This window comes from Mobula birostris, chromosome 25, assembly GCF_030028105.1.
Source record: "Mobula birostris isolate sMobBir1 chromosome 25, sMobBir1.hap1, whole genome shotgun sequence".
NCBI lineage: Eukaryota > Metazoa > Chordata > Chondrichthyes > Myliobatiformes > Myliobatidae > Mobula > Mobula birostris.
This window is the reverse complement of record NC_092394.1, coordinates 23,768,614-23,788,966: the sequence shown is the minus strand read 5'-3', so window position 1 is coordinate 23,788,966 and position 20,353 is coordinate 23,768,614.

Sequence of the window (20,353 nt, the reverse complement as noted above, 5' to 3'; positions counted from 1 at the left end):
GCAAAGGAGCTAGGAACACACTGGATTGTGGAGCCATGTGGCACACTGTTCTGCAATTATGACATGTAAGATACAGTTCACAAATTATCATGCAACATGGATAACTTGTGGTTCAGAAGAAAATAATTCAATAAACTAGGATTTCATTCCCAGGCAATATTAAATAGGAGATTTTCTTCCCACAGATGCTGCCTAACTTGTTGAGTATTTCCAGCATTTTCTGTTTTCATATTAGAGTGCAACCACGAGTATGCTTAGAATCTGGATTCTTTCAATTGATTCACAGAAAAACATTGGTTTCAGTGAAGTGTATTTGGTGAAGACTCAGTTGAAGACCATTTTGTTACAATAAATATCATCACAATGTAATATGTACCCATCTATCCTGCATCAGAATTTCTTCAACAGCTCACCAATCATCTGTAGAGAAAAAGTTTTGGCATTTGCTGATCAATTATGGTAGAAGACTTGGTGATTTGGTTGATTTCAAAGTTCAAGGTTCAAAATAAATTTATTATCAAACCACATATATGACACCACACACAATCCTGAGGTGTATTTTTCTGTGGGCATATTCAATAAAATCAATGAATGACTGCACCAAATGGGCGTATAACCAATGTGCCAAAAGACACAAACTACATGTTCGGCACAGCTTTGTGGGCCGAAGAGCCTGTATTGTGCTGTGGGCTTTCTATCTATGTTTCTATGCATAAATGCAAAAAAAAGAAATAATAACAATAATATTGTTGAAGGTATTAACAATTTTTTAATTATTATTGTATTTTTAATTTTTCTCAGCTCAAGCTGGTAAAACTTGAGGTATGGACATAGCCAACTAACTCATTTCTCAATTGCTAAGAACTTTCAGACTATTCTAGTGGTGTTTAGTATTGTGGCTTTCTGGAAATTTACATAAATATTTCTGTGTAGGCCTAATTGTTGAGTGCTATTGTGTAGTGACTTCCAGATGATACCAGTTGTAGATATTACTATTGGGACAATGTATACCCTGTTCGTGTTCCCAGACTGGGGTCCACAGACCCCTTGGTTAATGGTAGGGATCCATTACATACAACAGCTTGGAAGCCCCTGATCTAAAGCCAACTTGATGAATTCTCAAAATCTACATATATAGAAATAACCTGATGAATGAAGGTAGGCAATAGTATTCAAAGTGCATTTATTATCAAAGATGTATAAATTAAACAAGCTTGAGATTTGTTTGCTTACAGGCAGTCGCAAAGCGAGGAACCTGAAATAACCCAGTTTAAAAAAATAAAGACCAACCCCCACTGCACACAGAACATAGAACAGTACAGCACAGTACAGGCCCTTCGGCCCACAATGTTGTGCCGACCCTCAAACCCTGCCTCCCATATAAGCCCCTACCTTAGATTCCTCCATATACCTGTCTAGTAGTCTCTTAAACTTCACTAGTGTATCTGCCTCCACCACTGACTCAGGCGGTGCATTCCAGGCACCAACCACTCTCTGAGTAAAAAACCTTCCTCTAATATCCCCCTTGAACTTCCCACCCCTTACCTTAAAGCCATGTCCTCTTGTATTGAGCAGTGGTGCCCTGGGGAAGAAGCGCCGGCTACCCACTCTATCTATTCCTCTTATTATCTTGTACACCTCTATCATGTCTCCTCTCATCCTCCTTCTCTCCAAAGAGTAAAGCCCCAGCTCCCTTAATCTCTGATCATAATGCATACTCTCTAAACCCGGCAGCATCCTGGTAAATCTCCTCTGTACCCTTTCCAATGCTTCCACATCCTTCCTATAGTGAGGTGACCAGAATTGGACACAGTACTCCAAATGTGGCCTAACCAGAGTTTTATAGAGCTGCATCATTACATCGTGACTCTTAAACCCTATCCCTCGACTTATGAAAGCTAACACCCCATAAGCTTTCTTAACTACCCTATCCACCTGTGAGGCAACTTTCAGGGATCTGTGGACATGTACCCCGAGATCCCTCTGCTCCTCCACACTACCAAGTATCCTGCCATTTACTTTGTACTCTGCCTTGGAGTTTGTCCTTCCAAAGTGAACTACCTCACACTTCTCCCGGTTGAACTCCATCTGCCACTTCTCAGCCCACTTCTGCATCCTATCAATGTCTCTCTGCAATCTTTGACAATCCTCTACACTATCTACAACACCACCAACCTTTGTGTCGTCTGCAAACTTGCCAACCCATCCTTCTACCCCCACATCCAGGTCGTTAATAAAAATCACGAAAAGCAGAGGTCCCAGAACAGATCCTTGTGGGACACCATTAGTCACAATCCTCCAATCTGAATGTACTCTCTCCACCATCACCCTCTGCCTTCTGCAGGCAAGCCAATGCTGAATCCACCTGGACAAACTTCCCTGGATCCCATGCCTTCTGACTTTCTGAATAAGTCTACAGTGTGGAACCTTGTCAAATGCCTTACTAAAATCCATATAGATCACATCCACTGCACTACCCTCATCTATATGCCTGGTCACCTCCTCAAAGAACTCTATCAGGCTTGTTAGACACGATCTGCCCTTCACAAAGCCATGCTGACTGTCCTGATCAGACCATGATTCTCTAAATGCCTATAGATCCTATCTCTAAGAATCTTTTCCAACAGCTTTCCCACCACAGACGCAAGGCTCACTGGTCTATAATTACCCGGACTATCCCTACTATCTTTTTTGAACAAGGGAACAATATTCGCCTCCCTCCAATCCTCCAGTGCCATTCCCGTGGACAATGAGGACATAAAGATCCTAGCCAGAGGCTCAGCAATCTCTTCCCTCGCCTCGTGGAGCAGCCTGGGGAATATTCCGTCAGGCCCCGGGGACTTATCTGTCCTAATGTATTTTAACAACTCCAACACCTCCTCTCCCTTTAATATCAACATGCTCCAGAACATCAACCTCACTCATATTGTCCTCACCATCATCAAGTTCCCTCTCATTGGTGAATACCGAAGAGAAGTATTCATTGAGGACCTCGCTCACTTCCACAGCCTCCAGGCACATCTTCCCACCTTTATCTCTAATCGGTCCTACCTTCACTCCTGTCATCCTTTTTTTCTTCACATAATTGAAGAATGCCTTGGGGTTTTCCTTTACCCTACTCGCCAAGAGAAAGAGAGAAAAAAACAAATCACGCAAACAATAGAAGCGAGCAACAACAACAGCATTGCAAACCAAATTGAGTCCTTAGATCCAAACCCCTGGAGTAGGCCTGAAGTAGGTCCAAAGCCTCTGTATTCAGAATCAGAATCAGAATCAGGTTTATTATCACCGGCATGTGACGTGAAATTCGTTAACTCAGCAGCAGCAATGCAATGCAATATATAATCTAGCAGAGAGAGAAAAATAAAATAAAACATAATAAATAAACAAGTAAATTAATTATATATAGTGAATAGATTATTAGAAAATGTGCAAAAACAGAAATACTGTATATTAAAAAAAGTGAGGTAGTATCCGAAGCTTCAAAGTCCATTTAAGAATCGTATGGCAGAGGGGAAAAAGCTGTTTCTGAATCGCTTAGTGTGTGCCTTCAGGCTTCTGTATCTCCTACCTGATGGTAACAGTGAGAAAAGGGCATGCCCCGGGTGCTAGAGGTCTTTAATAATGGACGCTGCCTTTCTGAGATACTGCTCCCTAAAGATGACCTGGGTACTTTGTAGGCTAGTGCCCAAGATAGAGCTGACTAGATTTACAACCTCCTGCAGCTTCTTTCGGTCCTGTGCAGTAGCCCCTCTATACCAGATAGTGATGTAGCCTGTCAGAATGCTCTCCATGGTACAACTATAGAAGTTTTTGAGTGTATTTGTTGACATGCCAAATCGCTTCAAACTCCTAATAAAGTATAGCCGCTGTCTTGCCTTCTTTATGACTACATCAATATGATGGAACCAGGAAAGATCCTCAGAGATCTTGACACCCAGGAACTTGAAGCTGCTCACTCTGCCCTGCTAATACGATGAAATGAAAATTGCCACAAAGTTCACAGTCACAAAGCACGGTAACTGGGGGCAGTCCCACAGCTTCAGTATCACAGGGAGCGGAGTCCTCAGTCTATCTCAGCCAGCACTTAAATTGTCTGAGCAGCTGATCGTACCTCATTAATTGTAGCATTTCTACAGTGGCAATGGTGTAACTTTACCCATTAGAAGAAAGATGTGACTATACCACACAGTTGTGCAGTTTGATCCTCCATTGTTCAGTCCATGTATCTCAGGCTCCTGAAGGTAGTGGCTCAGCTTCCCACATGTAGTAGTTATTCCGTTATGCTTCAGAGCACCGGAGACCTGCATCCATCAAGGACAGGTGTCTTTAGAGAACTTTCAGGGATGACCTATAGGAAACTCCTTCCTGCAGCTCAAAAAACAGAACTGAGTGCAAGTACAGCATTTAGCTACTGTTAAAAGCAGCCATCGCTGTACATGTTGTCTAAGCTGTCACAACAGGATAACGGAACAGCGCATTTCCCATATCAACTTGCCTGCCAAAGGGGCATCAACCGAAATTGTTTCCATGGAAGATGAAGGAATTGGAGGTAAAACATATGCCAAAAATGTATTTCCTTTTCAAAAGGAAACACCATCTAAAGAGACGCAAACCCTACGCTGCAAGCAAATTCTTGACAAACAGTTTAAAATCAGATGCTTAACCCATCCACACACAATGAATTCTTTGTCAGTATACAACCTTGACATCTGCTAACAATTACACGAGCCACTTGGAATTAATTTGACAAACCACTTGATTCCAGGCCACAGGAATTCTAGGCAATGGGTGGTATTCACTGACTGCTCTGTTATTTCAGGTGAGATGAAAAGAAGTCTAGCAGAATGAAAACAGCAATGTGATAAAAAGAATTCAGGCTAATCTATTCTTGTACTTCCAGTGAATGCAACACCCCCAAAATGCAGCACCCCAACACATTATCAATGGCTGCCTTATATTAGGTACAGTTCAGGTTACCATTGGGCAGGAATTTTAAGCATCCACATCAGCAAATAAAACCCCCCAACTTGTTACACTGGCAGTACACTAGTAGAAAGCAGGCAAGGGCAGATTTCTTTTCAATCTTTGGAGTATTAATCTCATTGCCAACTGCAATTGTTGCGATAAAGACAGATTCCTGGCCCAGCAGAGAGTATTTTAAAAGATTAAAGATTAGCTTTATTTGTCAACGTTCAAAATAAATATTATTATCAAAGTACTTTACTTTACTTTATTACTTTATTGTTGCCAAACAATTGATACTAGAACGTACAGACATCACAGCAATATTTGATTCTGCATTTTGCGCTCCCTGGAGTACAAATCAATAGTAAATATAATAAAAATTAAAAATTATAAATCATAAATAGAAAATAGAAAAGGAAAAGTAAGGTAGTGCAAAAAAACCGAGAGGCAAGTCCGGATATTTGGAGGGTATGGCCCGGATCCGGGTTAGGATCCGTTCAGCAGTCTTATCACAGTTGGAAAGAAGCTGTTCCCAAATCTGGCCGTACGAGTCTTCAAGCTCCTGAGCCTTCTCCTGGAGGGAAGAGGGACGAAAAGTGTCTTGGCTGGGTGGGTCGTGTCCTTGATTATCCTGGCAGCACTGCTCCGACAGCGTGCAGTGTAAAGTGAGTCCAAGGACAGAAGATTGGTTTGTGTGATGTGCTGGGTTGTGTTCACGATCTTCTGCAGCTTCTTCTGGAGTTGGACAGGACAACTTCCATATCAGGTTGTGATGCATCCTAGAAGAATGCTTTCTATAGCGCAGCTATAAAAATAAGTGAGTGTTTTAGAGGACAGGTCAAATTTCTTTAGCTTTCTCGGGAAGTAAAGGTGCTGGTGGGCCTTCTTGGCAATGGACTCTGCTTGGTTGGACCAAGTCAGGTCATTTGTGATTTTGACCGCGAGGAACTTAAAGTTTTGACCTGTTCTACCTGCGCGCCACCAATGTAGATGGGGTTGTGCGGTCCGCTACATACATATATGTCAGCATATAGAATCCTGAGACTCATTTTCCTGCGGGCATACTCAGCAAATCTATAGAATAGTAACTATAACAGGATCAATGAAAGATCAACCAGAGTGCACAAGAAAACAAACTAGACAAATGGAAAAATATAAATAAATAGCAATAAATAAGGAGAACAGGAGATAAAGAGTCCATAAAGTGAGAACATTGGTTGTAGGAACATTTCAATGATGAGGCAAGTGAGTTTAGTTATCACATTTGTACTTGTTACATGTATATCCAAACCTACAGTGAAATGAATCGTTTTTTCTTCAACAATTTATTCTTATAGGATGGGGTTGAGAGGGATAATAAATCAGCCATGATGGAATGGTGGATCAGACTGAGTGGCCTAATTCTGTTCCTAGTTTTATATTCTTACAACCAACACACTCCAAGGATTGCCCTAGCGGCAGTGGCAGCCCGTTAGTGTTGCCAGCATCAATGTAGCACCAACCCTCACCTGAGCCATACATCTCTCGAATTTGGGAGGAAACTGGAGCTTGTGGAGGAAAGCCATGTGGATATGGGGAGAATGTACAAACTCCTTATAGAGGTCGTGGCAATTTCTGGTAGGTGCCATACAGCTATAGCTGGAGAAAAGTTAAAATGTGAGCAGAGAGCTGGCAATCAATAATTTGAATCCACACTCTCAATCCTCCTCCTTTCTCCTGAAGGAATGTATGAGTACAGCCACTCATTACAATAGAAGGGATGGGCAATTGACTACAACCTAAATATCCTTCAGGCTTTAAGCACCTGCAAAGCAATAAAGATGCTTAGCCTGAATCTATACATGTTGCAGTAGATATTAGAAAACCAAAGACGCACAAAATCAGAGAATACTTCAGTCTGAAACATCAACTCTGTTTCTCTCTCCACAAATGCTGCCAGTATTTTCTGTCTTTATTTCAGTAGGTGGAGCTATAGGGCAAGTAATATCAATGTTGCTATGGCAAGTTTTTTCCACTGTCCCCATCTTCTAATGTATAAACTACATTTCTCAAGCAGCTAAACGGTGCATGTAGTTGCAATAATTAAGAAAAAACGGCGCTTCCATTTGCTGGATCACCTGTCCCAGCATCTAAACCATGACCTCAGCCTGATGTTGCCTGAAGACCCACATCTCAAGGATCAACAGCAGCTTTTTCCTGTGGTGTATATTCAATGTTTCAGTAATGTTTGAGTAAAATCGTAAATATATTGTTTGATTAAGTATTCTTTGTTTGTTTACATAATTCATTATGGGTTTTGCGTAAAAACTACAGAATAGCATACGTCATTATGCCACCGCGTCATACGTGAGCACCTCACTAAAGGAAAATTAAGTAGACAGATATCCCGCCTCCTGTGTTATTCTTTCGATTAGTTCCTAGAGTTACAAACGTAACAGTGGTGATGAGGAAGTTTTAAAACAAACCCAAGACAACTACTTAGCTGTTGAATCCTCGGCGCAATTTTCTTCAGACTGTTGAATTAAATAAAAGGCAGGAAGTAACAAGCAACGAGTACAGCCATGGGTTCATAAACAATGAGTACCAGGTGATAATAATGGTACATTTTAAAAAAGCAGAAATAGCTGGCAATGTAGGGAAGAGAGACACATTCCACTGCACAAGAGATAAATGAATCATGTATACTAAGCAAACTGAGCAGTATTTTAAAGCAAATGAAATAGTCCATTAAAAAAACGAGTACCAGTGTTGCTGAGTGAAATAGGTGGAAAAGCATTTCGTTTGCTTAGAAGTTTGACTGCTCCAACCAAACCAGCCGAAATGAGCTTTGCTGATATGTGATTCTAAGTGGAAACAAAAGGAAGGGGGTCCAAGCAGTCTTAGTTCCGTAATGGGTAGAATGCCACACTAAGAGATCTCTTAGTTTGCAGAATCTTACAAGGAAGCATTCAAAAATGCACAACTTACATTTAAAAGAGTAGTTGAAATTACTGTATCAAAGATAATAGCAGCCAGAGACAAAAGTGAGTTTGATTATTTATTTATTTATTGAGATACAGCGTGGGGTTGGCCCTTCTGGTCCTTCGAGCCTTGCTGCCCACCAATCCTCCGATTTAATCCAAGCCTAATCATGGGCCAATTTACAACTTACCAACCGATACACCTTCGGACTGTGAAAGGAAACTGAGCACCCGGAGGAAACCTACGTGGTCACAGAGAGAAACTATAAACTCCTTACAGGCAGTGTTGGGAACTGAACCCGGGTCACCTATACTGTAAAGCATTGCGCTAACCACTACGCTACCATGCCGCCCCAATTGTCGTTGCAGTCAGGAATGAAAGTGAACGTGAACAAAATTGCAATGTCTAAACAGAAACCGGCCTGGCCAAACAAATTTATGTCACTGTTGTGGCAGGGGCTTACATACACCACATCAATGCAGGTTTAAAGATGAAACTTGCAGAAAATGCACCAAAGTAGAACAGGCACAAAGAGCATGTCAGGCAGACAAAAATAAACAGATTGCACAGGAGAGAGACCTTGTGAAAAGTAGCAATAGACAAGCAACATGGCTTACACCAGAAGTGAGCAGCAAATTAATTAAAATGGAATTGGACACTGGCTTGGCTGTTTCACTCATTATATAAAGTGAATCGTAATTACAAAAGACAGGATCTCCCGGTTGCCACCCCCTTCAATTCTGCTTCCCATTCCCATTCGGATATGTCCATACATGGCCTCCTCTACTGCCATGATGAGGCTAAACTCAGGTTGGAGGAGCAACACCTCATATATCGTCTAGGTAGTCTCCAGCCCCTTGGTATGGACATAGAATTCTCCAGCTTCCGGTAATTCCTTCCCCCTCCCTTCCCCTATCCCTATTTCACTCTGCCCCCTCCCCCAGCTGCCTATCACCTCCCTCATGGTTCCGCCTCCTTCTATTTACCCATTGTGTTTTCCCCATTCCTTCTTCACCTTTCCTGCCTATCCCCTCCCTGCTTCCCTTCCCCCACCCCTTTATCTTTCTCCTTACTGGTTTTTCACCTGGAACCTACCAGCCTTCTCCTTCCCACCTTCCCCCCACCTTCTTCACCGGGCCTCTGCCCCTTCCCTCTTCAGACCTGACGAAAGGTTCCGGCTGGAAACATTGACTGATCGTTTCCACGGATGCTGCCCGACCTGCTGAGTTCCTCCAGCGTGTTGTGAGTGTTACATAAAGCGAGTTTGAATGGGATTTCAAAGATACTGAACTGAAGTCTGCAGATATCTGACTGAAAAATTATACTGGAGCAAAGATAACTCTTGCGGAATGACATTCATAACAGTGAAATACATCAACCAACAAGCCACATTGGGCTTGTCTGTGGTAACAACAGGAGGGACAGTATTGTGGGGCCATGATTGGCTCAGACAAGTACAAACTGATGGAGATCCATCCACCATTTGCAAGCCAGATCCCCTGCAATGAAACCAACTGAAAGTGAATTAAGAAAGATATTGGATGATGCCACAGCAGTGTTCAAGGATGGCATTGGAAAGCTGAAAAATATATCAAGGGTAAAATTGTGTTGAATGAATATGCTACACCCAAGTTTTGCAAAGCCCACCCAGTTCTTTATGCCATGTGATAAAGTAGCCAGTGAGCTATATCGCATGGGTGCTAAAGGAATTCTTTCCAAGGTTGTGTGGAGCCCATGGGCAATGCCAGAGGTCCTAATAGCCAAGAAGGATGGGTCTGTCAGAATCTGTGCTGATTTGAAGGACAATATCAACCCAGAACTGAAAGGAGATGAATACCCTCTGCCCAGGATAGAGAATATCTTTGTAATCCTTTCTGGAGGAAAATACTTTAGTTAAGTGTAATTTGTTGGAGTCGATTGTTAAGGATGAGGTCTCAAGATACTAAAAGGCACCTGATCAAATAGGCCAAAGTCAGCATGGTTTCCTTAAGGAAAAATCTTGCTTGACAATCTGCTGCAATTCTTTGAGAAAATAACAAGCAGGATAAAAAAATCGGTAGATGTTGTGTACTTGGATTTTCAGAAGGCCTTTGACAAGGTGCCACACATGATGCCTCTTAACAAGATAAAAGGCCATGGTATTACAGGTAAGATACTGGCAAGGATAGAAAATTAGCTGATTAGCAGGAGACAAAGAGTGAGAATAAAGGGAGACTTTTCTGATTGGCTGCCAGTGCCTGGTGGTGTTCTACAGGGGTCAGTGTTGAGACCGCTTCATCTTACATTATATGTCAATGATTTTGATGATGGTATTGATGGTTTTGTGGCCAAATTTGCGGATGCTATGAAGATAGGTGAACGGTCAGGCAGTGTTGAGGAATCAAGGAGGCTGCAGAAGAACTTAAACAGATTAGGAGTATGGGCAAAAAGTGGCAGATGGAATATAGTGTCGGGGAGTGTATGTTTGATAAAAGGAACAAAAGTGTAGACTATTTTCTAAGTGGGCAGAAAATTCAAAACTCTGAGGTGCAAAGGGATTTGGGAATCCTTGTGTAGGATTCTCTAAAGGTTTACTTGCAGGTTGAGTTGATGGTAAGGAAGGCAAGTGCAATGTTAGCATTCCCTTTGAGTAGACTAGAATATATAGGCAAGGATGTAATGCTGAGGCTTTTAAAAGCAGTGCTCAGAATTCACTTGGAGTTTTGTCAGCAGTTTTAGGCCCCTTATTTAAGAAAGAATGTGCTGGCATGGGAGAGGGTACAGAGGAAGTTCACGGGAATGATTCTAGGAACGAGAGGGTTATCTTATAAGGTGTGTTTGATGGCTCTGGGCCTGTACTTGTTGGAATTTAGAAGAATGCGGTGGATCTCTTTGAAACCTGTCGAATGTTGAAAGGCTGAGATAGAGTGGATGTGGAGAGGATGTTTCCTAAAGTGGGGGAATCTAGGACCAGAGGGTACAGCCTCAGAATAGAGGGATGTACATTTAGAATGGAGGTGAGGAGGAATTTTATTACCAGATAGAGGAGAATCTGTGGAATTTGTTGCCACAGGTGGTGATGGAGGGCAGATCATTGGGTATATTTGTGTCCGGGATTTAGAGGTTCTTGAGTAGTCAGGGTGTGAAATGTTATGGGGAGAAAGGATGGGAAAGCAGTTGAGAAGGAAAATGGATCAGCCATTCTGCTCATAAGGGAAAAAACCTACACACAGTGTTGGATGCAAAGCTGCCACAGTGCCCAACATCAAAGGCAGCAGATGGTCAGGTGCATAAAGGCAGCCACACAGGTCTTGGTTGATGGGTGAGATCACTCAAGCCTGGATCTACAGTATATGCCAGACAGACTTCTGAATACCAGGTCAGAGTATCAAAGAAAGGGGTAAGTGCTCTACGAAGTTATAGATGGACATCACTAGCGTTGCCACATCAACCAGTTGCAACCACGTGCTCCCAAAGGCACAACAAGTTCATCAAACACAGAGCTGGACCTTCATCTCCTCCTGGAAGCGCTTGATCTATCCTGATTGAACCAACCATCAGTGCCAGTCAGCAACATTGTGACAAGAAAGTAAGAGTGTGAAGGCACTAAGAAGGTTGGCAGTGTAAGCCAGCTGTTCCAATATAAATCAACCCTCGGCTCAAACTCTAGAGGTAATCCTCTTCAAGATAGAAGTGTTAAGGTGAGCTGATACAGCCAATGACTATTGGTCAGCTGGTATCTAATCCCATGCCAACTTTTACTAATTGATCATTGTTCTAACCAACGTCTTAAATCAGAATCAGGTTCATTATCACCAGCATGTGTTGTGAAACTTGTTAAATTAGCAGCAGCAGTACAATGCAATACATAATAATACAGAAAGAAAAAAAGGAGAAAATACATATCTAAATGAATTACAGTAGGTATATATATATGTACGTTGAATAGATAAAAAAAAGTGCAAAAACAGAAATTATATATTTAAAAAAGTGAGGTAGTGTTCATCAGTACATTAGACCATAAGATATAGGAGCGGAAATAGGCCATTCGGCCCATCGAGTCTGCTCCACCATTCAATCGTGGGTTGATCCAATTCTTCCAGTCATCCCCACTTCCCTGCCTTCTCCCCATACCCTTTGATGCCTTGGCTAATCAAGAACCTATCTATCTCTGCCTTAAATGACTTGGCTTCCATAGCCGCTCATGGCAACAAATTCCACAGATTTACCACCCTCTGACTAATTTCTCTGCATCTCTGTTCTAAATGGACGTCCTTCAATCCTGAAGTTGTGCAGAGGGAAAGGAGCTGTTTCTGAAATGTGTACATATATGTATATATATATATATATATATATATATCTGGCCTCTTTCTGTACTGCTGTGTTCTATGATTATTATTTTCTGCTATAACAGTTTTCAGTTTTTAAGCAAATCAATCTTTCAGACTTGATAAGTTGAGATGAACAGAATTATAGCATATGTATTATCATTTCTAAAAAAAACTTGTGTAAAATTAATTCTTCATATTAATTTTTTCAGTTGAACAGAAAAACAGAAATGGTACTTATACGTCAACTCATTTTGATGTGATTAAAGATCAGTTTACTAACACGTAAGCACACAAATCCTATGCTCAGATTCTGAACTGGACACTCATGTGATTCTGGACAAAAGGAATGGCAAGAAGTTTTCCTGCTCATGTGATCCAGTTTGGAATTTGAAGTGAAATATAAGACCTTTTAATAAACAAAAGGTTTCCTGTGCAGCTGAAGAAATTAAAATGAAGGACAGAAGTTTAAACAGCGAAAGTTGATGAACTAATAGTTTCTCCCATTTTCATTTTATATTAAAACAAAAAAATATATATTTGCTAAACTGAAATACTGCTGCTCTTTGTTTATAGGATAAAATAATTACATTCTGCACTTGGAGTTGCTATTTTAATATGGCATTGAAAATGCAAAATTAAAACATCTGGTTGTGGTCTAATTACAGACATACCTCAATTCTTCCTTTCTCCCCTTAGGTCACATAAGGATAGAGGTTTTTAATGGGCAAATAAAGAAACTAAAGGCCAGAATAACACATGGAAAATGGAGGAGAAACTCAGCAGGACAGGCAGCACCCATGGAAAGGGATACATAGTCAATGTATTGGACTTCATGAGGGCTGAATACAGTCCTGATGAGAGGTCTCGGCCTGAAATGTCAACTCTTTGTTCCTTTCCGTGAATACTGCCTGGCACGCTGAGTTCCTCCAGTATTTTCATGTGCTGCTCTGGATTTCCAGCATCTACAGAATTGCTTATGTTAACAAATAGTCAACTCTGGGCATTCATTTCTCACATGTGTTCTGCCCTCTTTCTATCCTCTGTCTCCACTGAAGTTCAATGTAACTAGAGGAACCACACTAAGCTCATTATTATCCTTCTATGCTGAACACAGAATTTAGCGATTTCAGATCAACTTCATCCTGACTTGCTCATAGTACAAATCTCTCTCAATCTCTTCTTTTAATATATTTGAGGACCTCACCCTCACAGCTTTCACAAGGATTACAAGTGTTCACAGAATTCAGAAAGAATAAACTCCCCCTTATCTGTTTTAACTGGCAATTGCTTATTCTGAATGGGTGCAACTAGTTCTAAATAATCCCACTGGTTTTAGTTTTAATAATGGTTAATTGGTTTATTTTTTGTCACATGTACAGTGAAAAACTTTTGTTTGCTTGCTATTCTGTACATAATTACATTGAGGTAGTACAAAACAAACAGAATACAGAATATTGTGTTATAGTTATAGCGAGAGAGTGCAGTGCAGGTAGACAAATAAAGTTCAAAGCCTTCAATGATTGATTAAGACCTCTTTTTTTGAGGCATCCATTAGTCTCATGAGACCATGGATTTGTGCCTTGGAAGGTTTCCAGGGTGCAGGCCTGGGCAAGGTTGTATGGAAGACCAGCAGTTGCCCATGCTGCAAGTCTTCCCTCTTCACGCCACCGATGTTGTCCAAGGGAAGGGCATTAGGACGCATACAGCTTTGCACTGGTGTCGTCACAGAGCAATGTGTGGTTAAGTGCTCAAGGACACAACACGCTGCCTCAGCCAAGGCTCAAACTAGTCACCTTCAAATCACTAGATGAATGCCTTAACGACTTGGCCACGCGCCAACACTAACTTCTGTTATACAATTCTGTTTAAGAGTTCAGTAACACCAGGATAGAAGCTGCCCTTGGATCTAGTGGTACGTGCTTCCAAGTTTCAGTACCTTCTTGATGGTAGGTGAAGAAGAGAGTATAACCTGTCTGAGTTAATTCATCTATAAAGTCTGTTGGACTTTCATTCCCAATGATTAAACAAATCAGTTGTAGTATTCGTTGGTACAAGAATTGTATGATTTTCAGTCAGTCAGATGGTAAATTGTTAAACTAAATTGGTAAACTGTTTGATAATTGTCATATGTAATGAGGTATAGTGAAAAACTTTGTTCTACATACCGTTTATACAGATTATTTCATTACAACAGTTCACTGAGGTAGTACAACAGCATTACAGTTACAGAAGAAGTGCACTTCAGATAGACAATAAAATGCAAGAACATAACAAAAGTAGACTGTGAGGTCTGGAGTCCATCTCACCTACGTTGTAGACTGCTGGGGCGGCAGGGTGCAGCAGCTGACGGCAAGAAGGTCAATAAGCTTGTCAGGAAGGCTGGGTCTGTTCTGGGGACGGAACTGGATTCCCTGCTGGTTGTGCTTGAGAGGAGATGCTGCAGAAGCTATGAAGCATTATGGACAATCCCTCTCACCCCTCCATGACATCCTGGACAAACAGAGGAGCACCTTTAATAACAGATTGATTCCACTGAGGTGCACTACTGAATGCCACAGGAGATCCTTCCTCCCCATGGCTATAAGAATCTACACTAACAACACACATCAAAGTTGCTGGTGAACTCAGCAGGCCAGGCAGCATCTCTAGGAAGAGATACAGTCGACGTTTTGAGCCGAGATCCTTCGTCAGCAACTTTGATGTGTGTTGCTTGAACTTCCAGCATCTGCAGATTTCCTCGTGTTTGCATTGTGAGAACCTACACTATCTGGCACTCTTGCTTTTTAATGCACGTTGTATTTTTCTTGTACCGAAATGCTTACATTTTGTATTATCAAGTATATATTTCTGACTGGACAACCTTGCAACAATAATTTCCTTCGGGATAAATAAAGTTTTATCTTATCTCATCATACTAGGGGACAGTTCAACAGCCATATTACAGCAGATGGAAGATGGTGGTACATGTTTTCAGACTTCTGTATCTTCTGCCTGATGGAGAGGAGAAGACAGAGAGCCTACGGTGGGTGCATCCTTTATTGAAGTAGTGAGCTGTATAGGCAGAGTCCATGAGAGAAGGTTGGTTTCCATAATGCATCGACTTGTGTTCTCAACCCTCTGTGGTTTCTTGCAGTTATGAATAAAGCAGGTCATATCAAGTCATGATGGATGAGATGGCATATTTTCTATGGTGCATCAATAAAAGTTGTTGAGGGTCAAAGGGCAACATACCAAATTTCTTTGCCTCCTGAGGAAGTAGAGGTGCTGGTGAGCTTTCTTAGCTATGGTGTCTACATGGTTAGACCATGGTGGGCTATTAGTTATGTCCACCCCTCAGAACGTGCGGCCTTCGACCCTTCCATCTACAGTGCCATTGATGTAAATTGGATTATATTCACCACCTCTTCCAAATTGTGCTGACATTGAGGGAATGGATTTTGTCATGACTCCAGTCATTAGACTCTCTAGCTCCTTTGTGTACTCCAATTCAACATTATTTGATGTATGGCCCGCCTGCAAACTTGTAGGCGGAGCTAGGGTAGAATCTGGCCATGCAGTTTTGAGTGCTCAGGGAGTAAAGCAGGGCTGAGGGCAGAGCCTTGTACCAACAGGTACTGAGGATAATTGTGGCAGGTCTGACATAAAACCAATTAAAGTGCAAACACCAAATTCAGTCACGGCTCCTTCAACCACAAAATACCTAGCAACAGTAGCTACCTCTTAAAAGTACTCACGGCATGAACATAAATTGATAAAAAAGATAAATACTTGATCTGAATTTAAAATTGCGAGAAGGAAGTCATATAGTTGTCATAAGGCAGCATTTATCACAAAGAAACTGGGTATTCGTCCTGATCAGTTAATGTCAGGACTTTATGTTCTTTACAAGGACATTTCTTCATTTATCCTTATTGAAAAAAGATTCTGCTTCCTTCTTCCTCATGTCTGTAGCCACCTTGCCGCTAAACATAGTAATTTGTTCCAAGAACTACTCCCTGCAATACTGAGTGCCATAGTATAACTACTCCATGAGCAAAGTTGTCTTCTCCTAAAATCCCAATTGAATTTATTTGTGACCACCTTCCATTTATGACCTATTGTTTTGGTCTCATATATGAGTGCAGATACCAAGATATGATTCACATTTCAATCATTTGTAACAATTTAGCCCTGCATTCACCAGAGGGGCAATTCAGGAACAAGACAAATGCTTCATTCCAGAATATTTCTAATGATCAGAACTTACAGTACATGTTAGTAATCTCTAGGTGTTGTGGAAACTGCCTGCATTAGTTGTATTTTCTGCTTGTAAAACCCACCTACAAATAAACAATTTAATAAGTTGTGCCCTCTGTAGCACTCAGTGGCCATTTTATTAGAACCAAATAAAGTAGCTCCTGAGTGTACATCCATGGTCTACTGCTACTGTAGCCCATCCATTTCAAGGCTTGACATGTTATGCGTTCTGAAATGCTCTTCTGCACACCACTGTTGTAACTCATTGTTATTTGAGTTACTGTCATCTTGAACCATTTCTCCTCTGACCTCTCTCGACAATAAGGCATTTTCACCCACAGAACTGCCACTCACTGGATCTTTTTTTCTGTTTTTCTCAACATTCTCTGTAATCTCTAGAGACTGCTGTGTGTGAAAATCCCAGGAGATCAGTAGTTGCTGAGTTACTCAAACCACCCTGTCTGGCACCAACAATCATTCCACAGTCAAAGTCATTGAGGAAATTTCTTAGGTTTGCTAAAGACAGCAAAGTGAATTCTCCTTCCTGAAAGGGGTGAAAAGCTAGAGAGATGAAGTGTAAGAGTGGGGAATGAGGTAGAGAAAATTTAGGGAAGAAGGTGACTTGATCTATACATGGTTCTCCCTAGCAGGCAAAGTACCACTGAACATTTCATAACACAGTTGAGCAAGATGTGATAACCAAAAGATCACAAAGGCTAGTAGGGCCAGAGGTTACAAAGAATCCTGAAGTGATTCTCTGATGTGCGGACTTTGAAAAGTGCCTCATAACATGATCCTCCATTGGTTCACGATCAGTGATGCTGAGAACAGATTTGACATTGACAACTGGAACATTCACCTTTTATTCCATCATATAACTTACAAGAAGAGTCAATGGAATTTATTTATTGATACTTGTTACATACACCTGTTAGGGTGCATTCTCCAGTTACCTTATAAGGTAACCGTGGCCTTCAGCCATGAGCAGATGTCATCAGGTGGTTCCCAACCTTCACCGAGTGTTTCGACCCTTAACCACGACACTCTCCAGTTGGTGGGCCAGCAGTGGTGGCCAAATCACTGCCCGTCTGCTCCTGGCTTCCAGCTCCCCTCCTCTCGCCTACTCCAAATCCAACAAGAAGCTCGTTCTGCCTCTTCCCCCATCCTACGAGCTGCTTGTTTTTCGTTCCTTTCGTCCAAGCCCAGATCTGACAACAACCGCCATGCTGATTTGGCTGGGAAATCTCTGCAGCCGATCTCCACAGGGAACATCCATGCCTGCCACCCCTTGTCTTTACACTCCTGAAGTAAGGGCTGGTACTTCAAGGCCTTTCTCTCGTGGGCCTCTTCCCATCCCTCCTCCCATGGCACAGTTAACTCAACCAGAATTATTTTCTTGTCTTCCGTTGACCACAGTACAATGTCCAGGCATAGATTTGTGTGCACCACATCCGGGAACTGCAACCTCCTTCCCACATCGACCCTCATCTCCCAGGACCTGGCCGTTAGCAGCAGATTGGGCTTTGGTTGTTTGGTTACGAAAGGCCTAGCTCCCTCTTTGATGAAGGTGATGGCCTTCCTCAAATCTGTGCCAGCCGTCCTCTTCTTGCATCTCTCTCGCTGTAGTGTGTCAGCAAGAGCCAGAAGCACCTTATCATGCGCCACCTATACCGTCCTTGAGTTACAGCTGCTTTACACCCAGACAGTATATAAGCCAGTGTCCCCTTTTGACCACAGAGCTTACAGTTCAGGTCCTCTCACATCCCCCATGTGTACAGATGTAATGGTGAAGGAAGGGTGTCATACACGGATCGCAAGAGGAAGGAAATACGGAAGGGCTCCAGTCTCCATAACTCTGCCCATGAGATCTTGCATTTAGGCAGATCCCATTTTGTCTAGGCACCCTGGGACCCTTGTTCCACTGCCTTTGAAATCCGCTTCTCTTCCTCACAGATCCGTACTTCTGCCTGTATCATGTCTCGCCTGTTCCTTATGCTTGCGTTTCCCCACTTCTGGAAGTGAACTGAGCCAAGGCCTTGCCGCCCGACACAGGGGTTGCCGATGATATCTCGCAGCTTCAGAGAACACACTGCCTCCTCCACAGCTGTATTGGCCGCCCACTTACGCCCAGATCTGGCTGTAACGCCTGCTTGCTTTACCAAGACGTCATTAGAATCTCTCAAGCTTAATAAAGCTCTGCATTTTGCCACCTTGAATTCCTCCACAACAGATGACAGGGGAAGCTGCAGCTGCCCGGAATGAATGTAAAGGCCCACTGAAGAGAAGCTTGGGGGGAACTCCCAACCATCTCCGCAGGTGCTTGTTGGTTTTCCTTTCGATGCCCTCTACGACAGTCATGGGGAAGTCATGAAGTGTGAAGAGCCAGAGAAGCCTGGGCAGAATGCCGTATTGGTACAGCCAGGTCTTGAATTTACCCGTAAGCCCAGATTTGCCGATCTTCTTCAGCCATTCCTCTGTCTGCTTCACAGCATTGGTGACATTGGCCCCATCTGTCAGAGACACATTAAACCACTTCCCCAAGCATTTTATCAGGTTATCTTCGATGGAAGGGATGACCCTGAACCTGCAGGCTAAACTTGCTAGTAACTTTGCCCTTTCTGATCACCATGCGCCTGGACTTCTTGGCCTTGAAGGACATCCTCGCCCAAGTAGCTACATTACCCAGGGGTTCCCAACACCCATCTTGCTTGGCCATGTGACACAGTTGTTATAGTGATGTCGTCCATGAATCCTCGTAGAGCCGGCTGAACAATGCCTGACTCCAGCGTCAGGCCGTGGGTTACATGTTCTGCTGCTGATAATAGGAGGTTCATTCCCATAATAAATAGGATGGGGGAGAAGATGCATCCTGTTGGAATCCCCTTCTGGAGGGGATGTAGTGGTGGTCGAGTCCTTCTAGGATGAGGTCATGTGGAATACACCCGTAGGCGTTCGCGAGGTCTAACCAGACAACTGTTAGGTTGCCTTTTTTCTGCTTGGCCTCATGGATCAAATGGCTAATCATTGAGGTGTGCTCCAGACACCCTGAAAAGCCTGGAATACCGCCTTTCTGGATGGATGTGTTGATATAGCGGTTCTGCGTCATGTAAGAAGTCAGCCTTCTTGTGAGCACAGAAAACAAAATCTTACATTCCACATCCAGGAAAGAAATTGTCTTAAACTGGGCAATTCTTCCTTTGGAATAAAACATCCCTCTGCCAATTTCCAACTTGATGGAATAGTACCTTTGGCCCAGATCTTTCCCATGACCTTCCATAGCCTCCGAAGAAGCTTTGGGCATTTCTTATACACCTTATAGGGTATGCCGCTTGGGCTTGGGGCAGCTGATGCTTTAGCTTTCCGGATGATGTCCTGGATTTCCTGCCATGTAGGCTCCTTCACATTCAGCTCAATTGATGGATTTTCCGGTCTACGCACAGCCCGATTGGTTCCTTGTCCCTGACCCCTCCGTGGGTGGCTGTGTGCCTCCCGCAGGAACTCCTCCACCTCTGGCTTCGAGCTGGATCGTAGACCAGATTTTTGTTGGCCAAGAAGAGTCCTGGTGAAGCTGAATGGATCTCTCACAAACTGCGCTCGCCTTTTCTCTTTCTTCCTTCTTTGCTGTCGCAGATGTTCCGCCCTCCGGAGTTTGCATAGCTTTTCCCGCAGCTTACTGGTTAAGTCCTTGATACCTTCTTTTTCGGCCGGTGAGCTGGTTTTAAACCTCTTGTTGAGTGCCTTTAATTCACCCCTCAAGCGGGGTGTCTGGAGCACACCTCAACTTTGTTTGAGATCCGAGCAACATTCCATCTAATTTTTTTTACAGCTGTGCAGACCAATCGTTGCTCTGGGCAAGACATTTTTACATGGCCTGAAAA